This window comes from Eucalyptus grandis, chromosome 7 (assembly GCF_016545825.1).
Source record: "Eucalyptus grandis isolate ANBG69807.140 chromosome 7, ASM1654582v1, whole genome shotgun sequence".
NCBI classification, from domain to species: Eukaryota; Viridiplantae; Streptophyta; class Magnoliopsida; order Myrtales; family Myrtaceae; genus Eucalyptus; species Eucalyptus grandis.
Window position 1 is genome coordinate 57,328,662 of NC_052618.1, and position 13,799 is coordinate 57,342,460.

Consider the following 13,799-nt stretch of genomic DNA (forward strand, 5'->3'; position numbering starts at 1 on the left):
TATGACAAAGGCCCATTAAAACCACCCCCCTGGCGGATAACCAGATATGGCAAAAATCAATCCTGGTGAAGGCCACATTCAGGTCACTGGGACGAACAAAAGCGGCAAATCAACTAAATTTGTCAACTTGCATAATGAATTTGAGGGGAAAAAGGCTAAAATGATCATTCTTAATGAACACCTTACTTAAAAAGTATAGTGAGATAAGATGGTCTATACATATCGAAGCAACAAAAGGAGCCAAGAGGTGATCTTGCTAAAACTACCCAATAAACCAACAGGCATGTGGCCCTGCTGATAGAGGAATTGGGCGTGGGGCTGGGGGCGCTGGATTTGAAATTTGATTCCGTACTAAACGCATGTGTATAAAGGAGGGGAGCGAAAAAGAAGAAAAGAAAAAGTACACTACCCTGCGACGGTCGTGAAGGGACTTGCGTGAGCACGTCCATCTCCCGATCCCAAAGAAGACATGACAAATGATTTGTAGGGCTCGACTGCAATTTTTCTTTTTTTCGCTTTTATTAGATTCTAAAAGTTGTTTGGCAACCGAAAGAAGAGTTGTGTGACCTTTTAATTAGTGGAATCACTTAACAATTAGTGACATTGTTTGTCTGGGCTGGATCCCACGAGCGAGATTGAGAACCACGTGAATTTACAATTAATGGGTTTCTATGATTGTCATGATTATAGCTGTCATCGATTGTGGTGTCTGCTCAATTTAAAAAATATATACCTTTTATGTTCAAGTAAAAACTAATACGTCTATGACAATATAAAAAAAAAAAAATCTCAAATTAGTATATTTGTAAAAAGGTTATCATTCATTATCTCCCGGAAAATTTTAAATAAGGATCTAAAGTGTCATCATTTTTTTCAAAAGAGAACCTTGAAGTGAAATTTGTCTCAAATAAGGACCCAAAGTGCCATCATTTTCTCAAAAGATGACATGAATTGAAATGTGTCTCAAAGAAGGACCAAAAGTAGTCATTTAATCTCAAAGAAGGATCTCACTCGCCGGTCGGTGAATAGATACATCTTCAATGTATATTCCGGTGACCTGATTACGATATTTTGGTTCTTTTTTTTTTTTTTTTCATTTTTAGTTGCCCTGTTCATCGTCTTCTTCGTTCCCTGTTCACTTTTTCATGCCCAGATCAAGAACACCAGACTTGGGGAAAGGCCAGTGAGCACCGACTGTTGGTAAGGGCCGGTGAGGGCTCGACACCCATCCCTGGCAACGAGCAAGGGCTCCACGCCCATCGTCGACGGCGGGCAAGGGCCATCAAGCCCTCGTTGGCCATGGGGAGGGGGTTGTCCAAATCGAGGCCCTACAAGAAGGTCCTCGAGGGCTAAAGAAGTCGTCAATCTAGGAACGGTGGTAGGAGGAAGGGATGAAGAAAGTGACGTAGGCATCCCAGTCGTAGTCCTCGCAGAAGACAAGGTTGTTGATAGAGTAGCGGGCGGAGGTGGGGGAGGTCGCCCCTCACGGCCATCAACAAGGTCACCCCTCACCGACCTTGGGCGAGGGCTCACCCACCTCATTGGCCATTGATAAGGGCCGACAAGGGCTTGCAAGCCCTCACCCACGGCCAGCGAGGGCTCGATGGCCCGCCACCGCACCGAGGCCACCCTCGCCGGATCTGGCGAGGGTTGGCCTACAAGCCCGCCCATGGCCGGCGAGGCTTGGTGGCCTCCGCCACGCCGACGATGGGCATCCAACCCTTGCCGACCCTCATCAACGACCGGTGCTCACTGGCCCTTCCCAAGTCCGATGTTCTTGAGAAGAAGACAAACATGAGATGATGATGAAGATGATGAATATGATGAACAAGTGCCACCATTAACCCAAAATAATAATAATAATAATAATAATAAAGAACAAGACAACAAAAATTAAAAAAGAAAAATTGACAAAAATATCCTTGATCGAGGCTATCGGAATACATCAAAGATGCAATTATTCACCAACCGGCAAATGAGGTCATTCTTTGAGACTAAATGATCACTTTGGGTCCTTATTTGAGACAAACTCCACTCCAGGTCCTTTTTTGAGAAAATGAAGGCACTTTGGATCCTTATTTGAGACAAATTTTACTTCAGGTCCTCTTTTGAGAAAATGATGGCACTGTAGGTCCTTATTTGAAAATTTCCCTTATCTCCCATTAAATTAGATTAATATTATGAAAAATCACAAATTAATATATCTGTTTTGGTAACATGATATACTTGATGCTAATTAGAGAATTGATAACTTAAGAAAGCTAATAGAATTGTTTGACTATTTACCTTTCATTGTTCTCTTTTTTTTGCTTGCAGGTTATTCGAGGGTATTATGAAAGCGCAACAGCTAGTTTAAGGTTCACGACACTAATGAGTTCAAATCTCCAAGGCAGTGATGAGTGAGATGGCGGATTGATTTCGTTGACACACCGGTGCTTGTGCAGGGACAATGAATTGAGACTTATCGCAAGGATATTGATTTGAGACTTTTCTTTGCAATTTAACCACCACACTTAGGACACTCATTGTTCTTATTTGGTGGTGATTTTAGGGAAAATTATCAAAAAAGTCCCAAACCTATTGTTGTTGTTCTAATTCAATTCATTTGATCAATTTTGGCTAGCTGGTGTGAACATGGACATTGGCTAACACGTTGGTACTAGCTATTAGGCCAACACTGACATGATAATTTTTTACATAATTTTTTTTAATTGTTTTTATTTTTGTTTTTTCTCTTCTTCCTTCTTTTGTTTCTTTGCCCACAGTGGCTAATGAGGCCCTTGCCCAATGGTAAGTTCCATCCGATGCCCAATTGATTCTATTGTCTCGCATTATTCGGATGATGCAATAATCTCTCGTGACTAGTTTAGGAGGATCAGAACTAGAAGGTATTTCGAACCAAAAAATAAAAATAAAAAGAGCTAGAAGATACACTAATTGGCAGCCAACTTGGCGACTTCCTTTTGTTCCTTTGCTTGATGCAAGACCGTCCACCTAAGCAAATGAGGGCTCTTTTTAGCCCGGAATATAGCCTTCTTGGTAGAACACACACGAACAATCGGATTAGGAAACGAGATGACAAAGCAAAACGCGCGCGCGGACAGTCATACAAAGGGGGATGAAAGGAACCCAAAAAAAAAAAAAAATTCTGTGTGGAACTTCATCCAGTGCACAGGAAAATTACAGTGAGTCTATATAAATGTAGTTTGCCTTACTCATGTCGGGCCAGCTATACACTGGCCTCTCATCATTGGCGCCATTTAATCGTGACTGTCGACGAGGCCAATAGTTCGATGCGAGCCATGAATGAACCATGTTTCGAAGACAAGCTACTATATATCAATCGACTTGCATCCAAAAAGCAATCAATAGGATCATCTGCATCATTTAACAAGGAAAGGCCATTGTTGCGTAAAGCAAGCGATTGAATAATAATATAGATAGAAGAAGAAAATATATCGGATATGAGATTTAAGTGGTTTGGTCATAGAGACCTACGTCCAAGAGGAGAGAATGGCATATTCACTATAAATTAAGTGATACAATGAAATTATACACTTAAGTCACTCAAACACTCTCGATATTTCCCAAACCCCAATTACACCAAAACGCATGCAGTGTTTAGGCTCAAAATCCTCGTGAAATAATCTTTCAATTTTACAAAAGACTTACATGCAAATTTTACCACAAGAGTTAATCGGCTTCAACACTAAACCTCTTGGATGTAATTCACAAACAAGTTTCGCCGCATGGACAATACAAAGATAGCCCACACTTTCAAGCACTCTTTCGGCCCTTCAACGTTTTTCTTCATATCAGCAATAGCCCTCACTCAAAACAACACACAAGTCATATATTTATATGGGCGGTCAGAGATAGCACACGTCCTACACTAAGAAACCGAATCAAGGTAGAATTTGGTCAACCGGTCAACAAGTTTAACTCTTGGACTTTCCTTTTCTTGAACATAACTTCAACGAGAGTTAGGAAAGAATACTTCTAAATATTTTCCTTTTATTCTTTCTCTCACCCAATCTTTCCTATTCTTGTTTTGACTATGATCCTTATCCAACAGAGCTCAAACGAGATCTAAATTTCCATGGCAAATATTTGGGCGTCCAGAAATAATAATAATTTATCTCGGGTCTATTTTTATTCATGGGTTCAAGCTCAAGACATATTATAACAATCTCCAACTTGCTTCAACGTTTGAGTCAAGTCACATTCGCTTTGCAAAAATTCAAACTTTGTCACTACTTTGCCATAGCCCCTGACAAACTCAATCGCTACAGATATTTTCAAGTCCAAGCCTCAATTTAATTTCACCATAATCGAGGACCTCATCGAAAGACCAACTCCACATGTACTTTTAATTGCTACGCAAGGATTTTCCGACACAATCTCTTTAACTGCAAATAAAGCAAAACAATTGTTACATCCATATATGTGAGGAGATCGAATGATACGTACCTTGTCAATATCGGCAATTATAACAATCGTTGGCTTTATAAGCTCTACCTTGCTACAATGACCATTCGTGTCGATTACTTTGCTAATACTCATACCCGCTACCTCAAGAGTTTCTGGTTATAACTTCACCTCCAGGTTGAATACCGTTCAACCACGTTTGAGCACTTGCTATAAGCACTCCTAACTAGAAGTACTGGAAACTTGTCAAAAGTCACTTATTTGTTGATAACAAGTTAATATAATTCTAGATACGATAGCCGATAACCCCTCTCACCTTGTGTATAACCTAGAAACATGCATTTTCATACCCTTCCATTGAGCTTACCATCACTTACTCAAACATAACATGGACCATCAAATACTATAATAAAAGAATAATCAATAACATTACTTGATCACACTTGAGAATTTGACATCCAATCGTTGTCGATGGGGATCTATTTATCAGGTAACTCATCGTACTAAGCACATTCACTAGGAATCTCTTAGCCATATTAGCACTAAAAAGTATTTTATGGGCCGTCTTTAGTAATGTTTTACTTATCAATTCTGCAACATGTTGTGGCTCATTGGCATAAGTGCAGTGTTTCACTATACTTTCTTTCATGCAAAATTTGTTAAATAGCTTGGAGCAAAACCTTATGTTACTGTCATTCCGCACATGCTTGATTGTTTTACCAATCTCCTTTTCGATCAAAGCTACATGATCCTGACAATAACATCAAACTTGTGCTTAAGCACAAATACCCACATATTTATCGAATAGTCATCAACAACTGTTAGCATATATCGACACTCTTCCTTGAATGAAACCACAAAAATCTACAAACATTGAAGTGAATTAACTCTGCAATTTTCATAGTTTCTTTAACGGTCATATTGGACTACACTTTTCATTGTTGATCTAAATCACAACATCTGCATACATTCAGTTCGTTGGCATTGTAACCACATAGCATATTTTTTCACTTAAAACCTTTAGGCTTCTCTCACCAACGTGTCCAAATGCATATGCCACAATTTATACTCTCAAACAGATGCAGCCGACATCTCCACAGTGAAATCTATCACTGTCTTATCTTGAAATTCATAGAGGCCGTTATGTTTAGTTCATTTCCTTATCACCAAAACACCTCGAACGATTTTCATAATTCCACATTCTAGAATATATCAATACGATTTAGGACACTCAAGGAAATCAAGTTCTTAACTCTAGAACATGCCTCACTCCAGCTTAATGTCCTTACAATACCATTATGCATTTTGATACTAACATTGTCAACATTGACAACATCGCATTTAGCGTTATTCCCCAATTACACTTTACTATTATCTATGCATTGATAAATAGTAAACCAGTTTCTAAGTGTAGTATGAAAAGAACAACCAAAATCTATGATCCATCCATCAAACGATGAATCATTAATGATAAACAAGACAAAATCAGCATTATCCAAATTATCATAAGCTACAGCTATAACATTATCTGCAAAATTAGCTATAATTCTCTTACCCTTATTATTTTTCAGTTTTAGACAATTCTTTATAAGATGCCCCATCTTGCTATAGCTCCAACTAACAGTCTTAAAGTGATTACGCTTGTTCATATTAGTACTATTCCTGATAACATGTGTTCTAGATCTTTCTCTATTTTTACCTACTAAAGCAGCAAATACAAGTTCACCAGATTCTCTTCTATAGATGTCCTAACTCAGAATCAAATCTTGAATCCCATCAAATGTCAAACTTATTGACCCAAAAGAATTACTAATAATAGTAACAATAGTATTCCAACTATCAGGTAATGAGGATAACAAGATCAAATCATGTATCTCATCTTCAAAATCAATCTCAAATGAACTCAATTTACTAATGATCACACTGAATTCATTGATATGATCTACATTAGACGCACCTTCACTCATCTTCAAATTAAATAAATGTCACATCAAATATCTCTTGTTGATCGTAGAAAGCTTCTCATACATATCTGAAAGGACTTTCATCAAACTTTCATCAAATTAACAGTGGTTTTCTCATTCACGATGTTAAATGCGATGTTGCGAGCCAACATCAACCGAATAGCACCCATACCTCATTTATCTAGCAAATTCCAATCAGCTTACTTCATCATTTTTGGCCTCTTCCTAGATAGGGAGATAATCTGATAGAGATAATATGTATGCTCCAAAAACCAAAATCCTTCCCAACATATTTGTTGATCTTCACTTTTCATTCTTCTATCGCCATCGATTCGCTTCAACTTAGCCAAATCTAGCTCTGATCTCAATTGTTACGTAAAGCGAGCGATTGAACAATAATATAGACAAATAAGAAAATATATTGGACACGAGATTTATGTGGTTTGGTCATAGAGACATATGTCCATGGGGGAAAGTGGCGAATTCACTTAGATTAAGTGATACAATGAGATTATACACTCGAGTCACTCAAATACTTTTGGTGTTTCCCAAGTCTCAATTACATAAAAAAACACATGCAATGTTTAGTGCCGAAATTTCTCATGAAATAATCTCTCATTCTCACGAAGGGAATAACGCGCAAATCTTACCACGAGATTTAATTGGCTTCAACACTAAACTTCTTGGATGTAATTCACAAACAAGCTTCCCCGCACGGACAATACGAAGATGGCTCACACTTCTCAAGGTTTTTCTTTGTCATGCGTGGTCAAAAACAGCACACGTCCTGCACTAAGAAACCGAATCATAGCAGAATTCGGTCAACTAATCAACGAGTTCAACTCTTGGACTTTCCTTTTCTTGAACATAACTTCAACGAGAATTAGGAAATAATATTTCTAAATCTTTTCTTTTATTCTTTCTCTCACCCAATCTTTCCTATTCTTGTTTTGTTTGTGATCCTTATCCAACAAAGCTCAAACGAGATCTAAATTTCCACAACAAATATTTGGGCTTCTAGAAATAATAATTATTTATCTCGATTTTTTTTTTTTTCTTCACAAGCTCAAATTCAAGACATATTATAATACCGAGGCTTTCGCCCCAATGTATGCAAACCCAAAACAAGCTATTGCTGATCATGAGCCACCCAGCCATGACCCACTACCAAATCGATTAACATTCCAAACCAATCCTTCAAAATTTAATAGAGATATAGCACAAAAAGGGGGAAAGGGGGGGTGGGGAGCCACTTAAAACGTCATTATGTTATTATGACATATTTACCTTAAACTTTTTTATGACACAAAAAATCCAAAACTTGTACACATGTAACAAATTTCGTCTTCAGTGGTTATTAATGGAATATGTTTTCTCTCTGCATAATTTTGAAAGCTAGAGACACATGTTCAGAAACTTTGAGGATACATGAAGAGAACCGGTCATGACATAGTCTCTCTCTATATATATATGAACTTGCGGAAAATTTTTATGTTTCAATTAAGGGGCTAAAGTGGGATTGTTTCCTAAAGAGGGAGAGGAGACATTTTCTCGAGTAATTTTCTAAAAATGGCCAACTTAGTCTCAAATGAAACCTAAAGCAAGATCGTATTTGCAAAAGATGGCCAGAGTGGACCATGTTTGAAAAAAATTGAAGTGACTAATTTAGTCCTAGATAAAGTTTCAAGCTCATCGATCTGTTAAATCTTCGCTAGTTGGGTTGCATGTGGACTCACGTGAGACTCACATGCATATTCTGTGGACAAAGCGGCAACATCAAAGGCAATTTTCGGTCATTCTTTAGCAAAATGATGCTCCCTATCATTTCATTCGATTAATTAAATTTTCTCTTAGTTCTTCTCTTATTGTGAATATTGGCAGCTCGGGCAAAAGTGAAGCTATGGGGACTAGTTCAGTACCTGCTTGCCATTCTATACGTCATTGCATCCTCCGTTAGCGTGATGTCGGTGGCAAATTTGATCATACTCGAAGTCAAGGTAAATACCCATGAAATGAAAAGAAAATTTCGATTGCTAAAGTTGTTTATTGTGTGGGCGATTTCAGTGTGAATTTTGGGTTTCCAAATGTTTAATCAAACAAGGTAATCAACAGATCAAACCGTTCCCACAAGAAGGGTGACAAAAATCCATACCACGCAGATAGCTAATTGTACATGGACAAATGTCCAGGATCGTCGAGATCTTTCAGTCCCAACTCCAGAACTTTGACAAGCTGTAGTGGCTCTCTGTGGCCGCCGTCACGTTGTCCACTTACTCAACCATCGAACTTGCCCTCGACATCGAAAAAGACGCATATTGCTAGCACGTTTTCATGCTTTCAATTCTTCTGTAAAAAAAACATGTTATACGATGATCAAATTAAAATAGAAAAAATTGAGTAGAAGAAAGCCTGATAATAGCCCTCATATATTGTCTTCTCAAATCTTAACAAGCAAATGGCATATTCAGAGAAAATCTCACCGGGATAAGGGCTGGCGCTGTCACTCAGACCCAAAAGATATGGAGGAGTTCCAAGCTCTTGGTAACATAGCTTTTGCCTTTACATTTGCCATCATGCTCCTTGAAATTCAGGTTAAATTACGCAACACTTCCGGTTAATAGTTGTAAAAAAAAAAAAAAAAAAAAAAAACACTAGACTTTCGAAAAACTACCCGAATTCATATTATTATTGTTTGTGGTGATTAACTGACTAGTGTGGTGTGTCGAAATAGAAGAGAATTTAATTCGCAAACAGACGATGAGGAAGGCCATGTTGGTCGGTGCAGCGGTCCTGACTCTATTCTACGAGCTCTGTGGCTGCAAGAGACTTGGTGCGTTCAGGCACATGGCACCCAGGCATCTCCTGGCAGGTTTCGGGTTCTTCGACCTTTATTGGCTCATCAACGTAGCGATGCCGCCATCGCGATCCACCTCGTCCATGCCTACCAAGTCTCCTCCCAATCCCAACCCTTCTTTACCTTCATCGAGGAGGTTCGCGGACGGCCATTTCATCACAAAAAGTCCCCCAAACAAGCATCTCCTTTTTCGATGTTTGGCTTAAATTCTTTCTCAAAATATGAAGGGGCAAGCAGTTAATCTCCCCGCACGAATACATTTATGAACGAAAAACAAATTAAGAAATTGAAAAATCTTAAATAAGAGTTTGAAGCGGGGCAACTTCATCAAAAGAGAGTCAAAGTGTATATTATTTTAAATAAGGGTTTGAAGTAACCAACTCAATCTCAAATAACAGTTCAGGCTTATCGATCAATCAAATCTTTCTGTTGGAGAAATCTTTCCAGAATATTTTGAAGCTGACAAAACATTTCTATCAGTCTAAGTCCGGATATCGATAGTTAAAGTCTCAAAAGATTTTATAGTCTCAAGACTTTGTTATCTCAAGACTCAAGACTCAAGACTCAAGACTCAAGACTCAAAATTATTCTCACCGACGTCTTTCTAATCCAGGTGTTGAAGGAAATCCAAAGTCGAGGTTTATGATTGAGGATTTGATCCTATCCTCTCGGGATAGATTCTTTGGTTGGATAATCATTTCGGATTCTTTAAATCTTATCTAAGATCGATTGAAGATCCGATGGTCGACGAAATAATCTTGGATTATTCTATTCTTGGAAACCGAGATCCCGATTGTATGGGCGAACGATTGATGGGCTATCATCGATTCCTTATATAGCTCGGATGATCTTCTTGATTGATTCCGTCAACGGTAGATTGGAGGAATTCCTTTGGTAAGTGCCAACGGCTATGATGGCATGAAGGAGTATAAAAGGAAGACGTTCTAGTTGTTTTAAGTGTGTGATCGATAGAAAAATTCCAGTCTGTCTCAAGATCCTTTGATTGTTAGTTGAGACCGAGCGAAATTGTATACCGAGAGTGTTTATACTTGGTGACGCCTTGAGCGAGTGTGGTAGATCATCTACACCTAGAAATCAAGGAAGATCAACACTCGTAACAACTCTTTGATCATAGTGGAATCCAGCCAATCGGGCATCGGTGCGAAGAGAGTGGACGTAGGCTTGAATCAAGCCGAACCACTATAAACTGAGTGTTCAATTCTCTCTTTCCCTTACTCAGTCTTGCGATTGAATTTTTAACTGTTGCAAATTCTCTAATTGTTTAAAATATCGTGCAAACATCGAGAAATTATTGTGTATACCTATTCACCCCCCTCTAGGTACTCGTACTAGCTATCTCAATTGGTATCAGAGCCTATGTTCTTACTTTGTTTGAAGTGTTTTACTTCAGAGTAAAAGATCCATGGCTAGTATGCTAGCACCGGGGCCGATGGAGGGGCAAAGCAATACCCAGACCTCCCTACTTCGATGGAAAGGATTACAACATCCGGAAGAACAAGATGAAAGCTTTCCTACGATCAAAGGATCCTCTGGAATGGGACGTAGTGGAAAAAGGAATCACTCGCCGCCGCATCAAACACCGAAAGAGGAAAAGAAACCGTTGAAACCAGCGGAATGTCTCAAGAAGAAATAAACAAGAGACAAGCACTCGATGCTAAAGCAATTTATTCTTTATATTGTGCTTTGTCACCAATCGAATATAACAGAATATCTTCTTGTGTCACAGCAAAAGAAGTCCGGGACAAAGTTACATATCACTTATGAAGGAACAGATCAGTGAAGGAGACCAGAATTAACATTCTTCTTGGTCAATATGAATCCTTCAAAAATGAAACCAGGAGAATCTATAACTCCACATGTTTAGTCGTTTTACAGATATTGTCAATGGTCTTGAGAACCAAGGACAAAAAAATTTCTGATCCCATGAAGGTGAACAAGCTTCTACGTGGACTCTCCAAGGATTGGAATCATATAAAGACTTCAATAAGAGAGACGCAAAGAATCATGCCATTATCTCGTAGACGAACGGTTGGAACTCTTCGGTCTTACGAAGTGGAACAATTAATGAAGACGAAGATCCAAGAGGTAAGAAATCTATTGCACTAAAATCAAATGATGATTCGATGATGCAGATCAAGATGATATGAATGATGAGGAGCTCGCCCTCATGATAAGAAGATTGAAAACTGAATAGAAAAGGCGAAGGTTCATCCCAAAGAAACAAAGTTCTCGAGACAGCGGACCAAGTCCGTTGATGATGAGGAACCAAACAAAGAAGTAGTTTGCTTCGAATGTAAAAAGAAGGGACACATCGGACCCAACTGTCCTCTTCGAAAAGAAAAGAGGAAAAGCTGAGAAATTTCGAAAAGCTCTTAAAGCCGAAACACAGGTGATACGAGTGTGAAGAGAGTGATGAGGAATATGCCAACTGTGTCTAATGGCGCAATCGGACTCGGACGGTTTGAGGTAAGTGATTATAAAATCCCCTTGTCAAAGTCTCTAAATATATTAATGAGTTATGTTTTAGTCTTAAGACTTCTCTTAAAAGGATTTCCGAACTTAAAAGGAAAACTCAGTTTAAAACAAAAGGAAAACATTTTAGAAGAAAAGGTAAAAAATTTAGACTTGAATGTTTCTACTCTTAAAGAGAGTGAAGACAATCTTTCAAAAGAAAATGCTTTCTTAAAAACTGATTTATCAAATATTTCAAAGAAATTTTCAATAAGGTCCGAAAACTTGAAAAAGTCCTTTCAATCCAAAGACCTTACTTTAATAAGTCGGGTCTAGGTATGACAGATGAAACAATCCCTTTGATTGATTTTCCGAAAGTAAAAAAGAAAGAATTAAGAAAAGACCATCGAGAGAGGCTTATAAAAATCATTTCAAAAGAGTTTTTGTAAAAACTGTAGGTCGAAATGCTTTAAGGTGTTCTAAGTGTAATCGGGATCATTTTGAAAAAGAGTGTCCTATGGTTTGGAAGCCTCGTGAAGAGAGTATGGCTTAATAATGCTTATCCTACTAACACGAAAGGACCCAAGAAAATTTGGGTACCAAAGAAAGTTTGAGACTCTTTTTGAATGCGGGTCTCTGTCAAAAAGAAGGTAAAGTGGTATCTTGACAAATGGATACTCAAGACACATGACAGGAGACTCGAGTGTTTCATAAAGCTTATTAAAGTGAATGGTGGAAAAGTTTCATTCGGAGGAAATAGCAAAGGAAGTATTGTGGGATTCGAATTGCGAAATTGGAAATCTCACAATAAGCAATGTCTCTCTAGTGGAAGGACTCAACTACAATCTACTCAGCATTAGCCAATTGTGTGATACGGTTACAAGATCTTCTTTCAAGAAGGCATATGTTCTGAATTAGCAAAGATTCGACTCGGTCTTTCATGGGTCGAAGGCATGGAAACATCTACCTCCTTGATGTAAAGCCAAATGAAGAACAATGCTTAATTTCAATTCAAGATGAAGCAATTCTATGGCATAGAAAGCTTGGCCATATCAACAAGAAGCAATTAGCCAAAATCTCTTCAAACGGCTTGTTCGAGGTCTACCTAAACTCCGCCATACCAAAAGTCGACTTATGTACTCCATGCATTAAGGAAAGCAGGTAAGAAATTCATTTAAACAAATAAATCATGTATCTACTAATCATGTAATACAGTTGCTTCATATGGATCTCTTCGGACCAACAAGAACCCGAGCATTGGAGGTAAGAAATATTGTCTAGTAATTGTAGATGATTACTCTCGTTTTACACAGGTATATTTTCTTGCAAACAAATCGAAACCTTTTCGTACTTTGAAAAGTTTGCTAAAAAGGTTCAAAAATGAAAAAGGATGTGCTATTTCTAGTATAAAGAACAGCAGATCATGGAAGTGAATTTGAAAATCAAGATTTTACGAGATTACGTGATAAATCTTGTTAATCACATGTTTTCCTCTCCGTATACTCGAGCAAAATGGAGTTGTGGAAAGAAAGAATAGATCTCTTCAAGAAATGGCTAGAACACTTTTAATTGAAAGTAAAATTTCTTCACGATTTTGGGCTGAAATTTGTTTCAACCTTGCTATATTATAAATAGAGTCTTTTTAAGACCTATTCTTGATAAAACCCCTATGAATTGTTCAAAGGTAAGAAGCCTATTGTTTCATACTTTCATGTGTTCGGTTGCAAATGCTTTATTTTAAAAAATGCAAATGATCGAGTTGGTAAGTTTGAAGAAAGATCGAATGAAGGCATCTTCCTTGGATATTCTACATCAAGCAAAGCCTACGAGTCTACAACAAAAAGCCGATCAGTGGAAGAATCAATGAATGTCAAATTCCAAGACTCGGTGCAAGATGAATCCGGCCCGCATCTCGCACGAAGAGACTGAATCCGCCTAGATCTTCAAATGTCTACATCTCAAAAGCATCTCGGATTCTCGGAAGTCCATCATCAAGACGCTCATGGAGAATCAAATAAAGAAAGAGATCATCAACCCGGTAACTGGAAGCACAAATCCAAAATCATCCCAAAGATCTTATT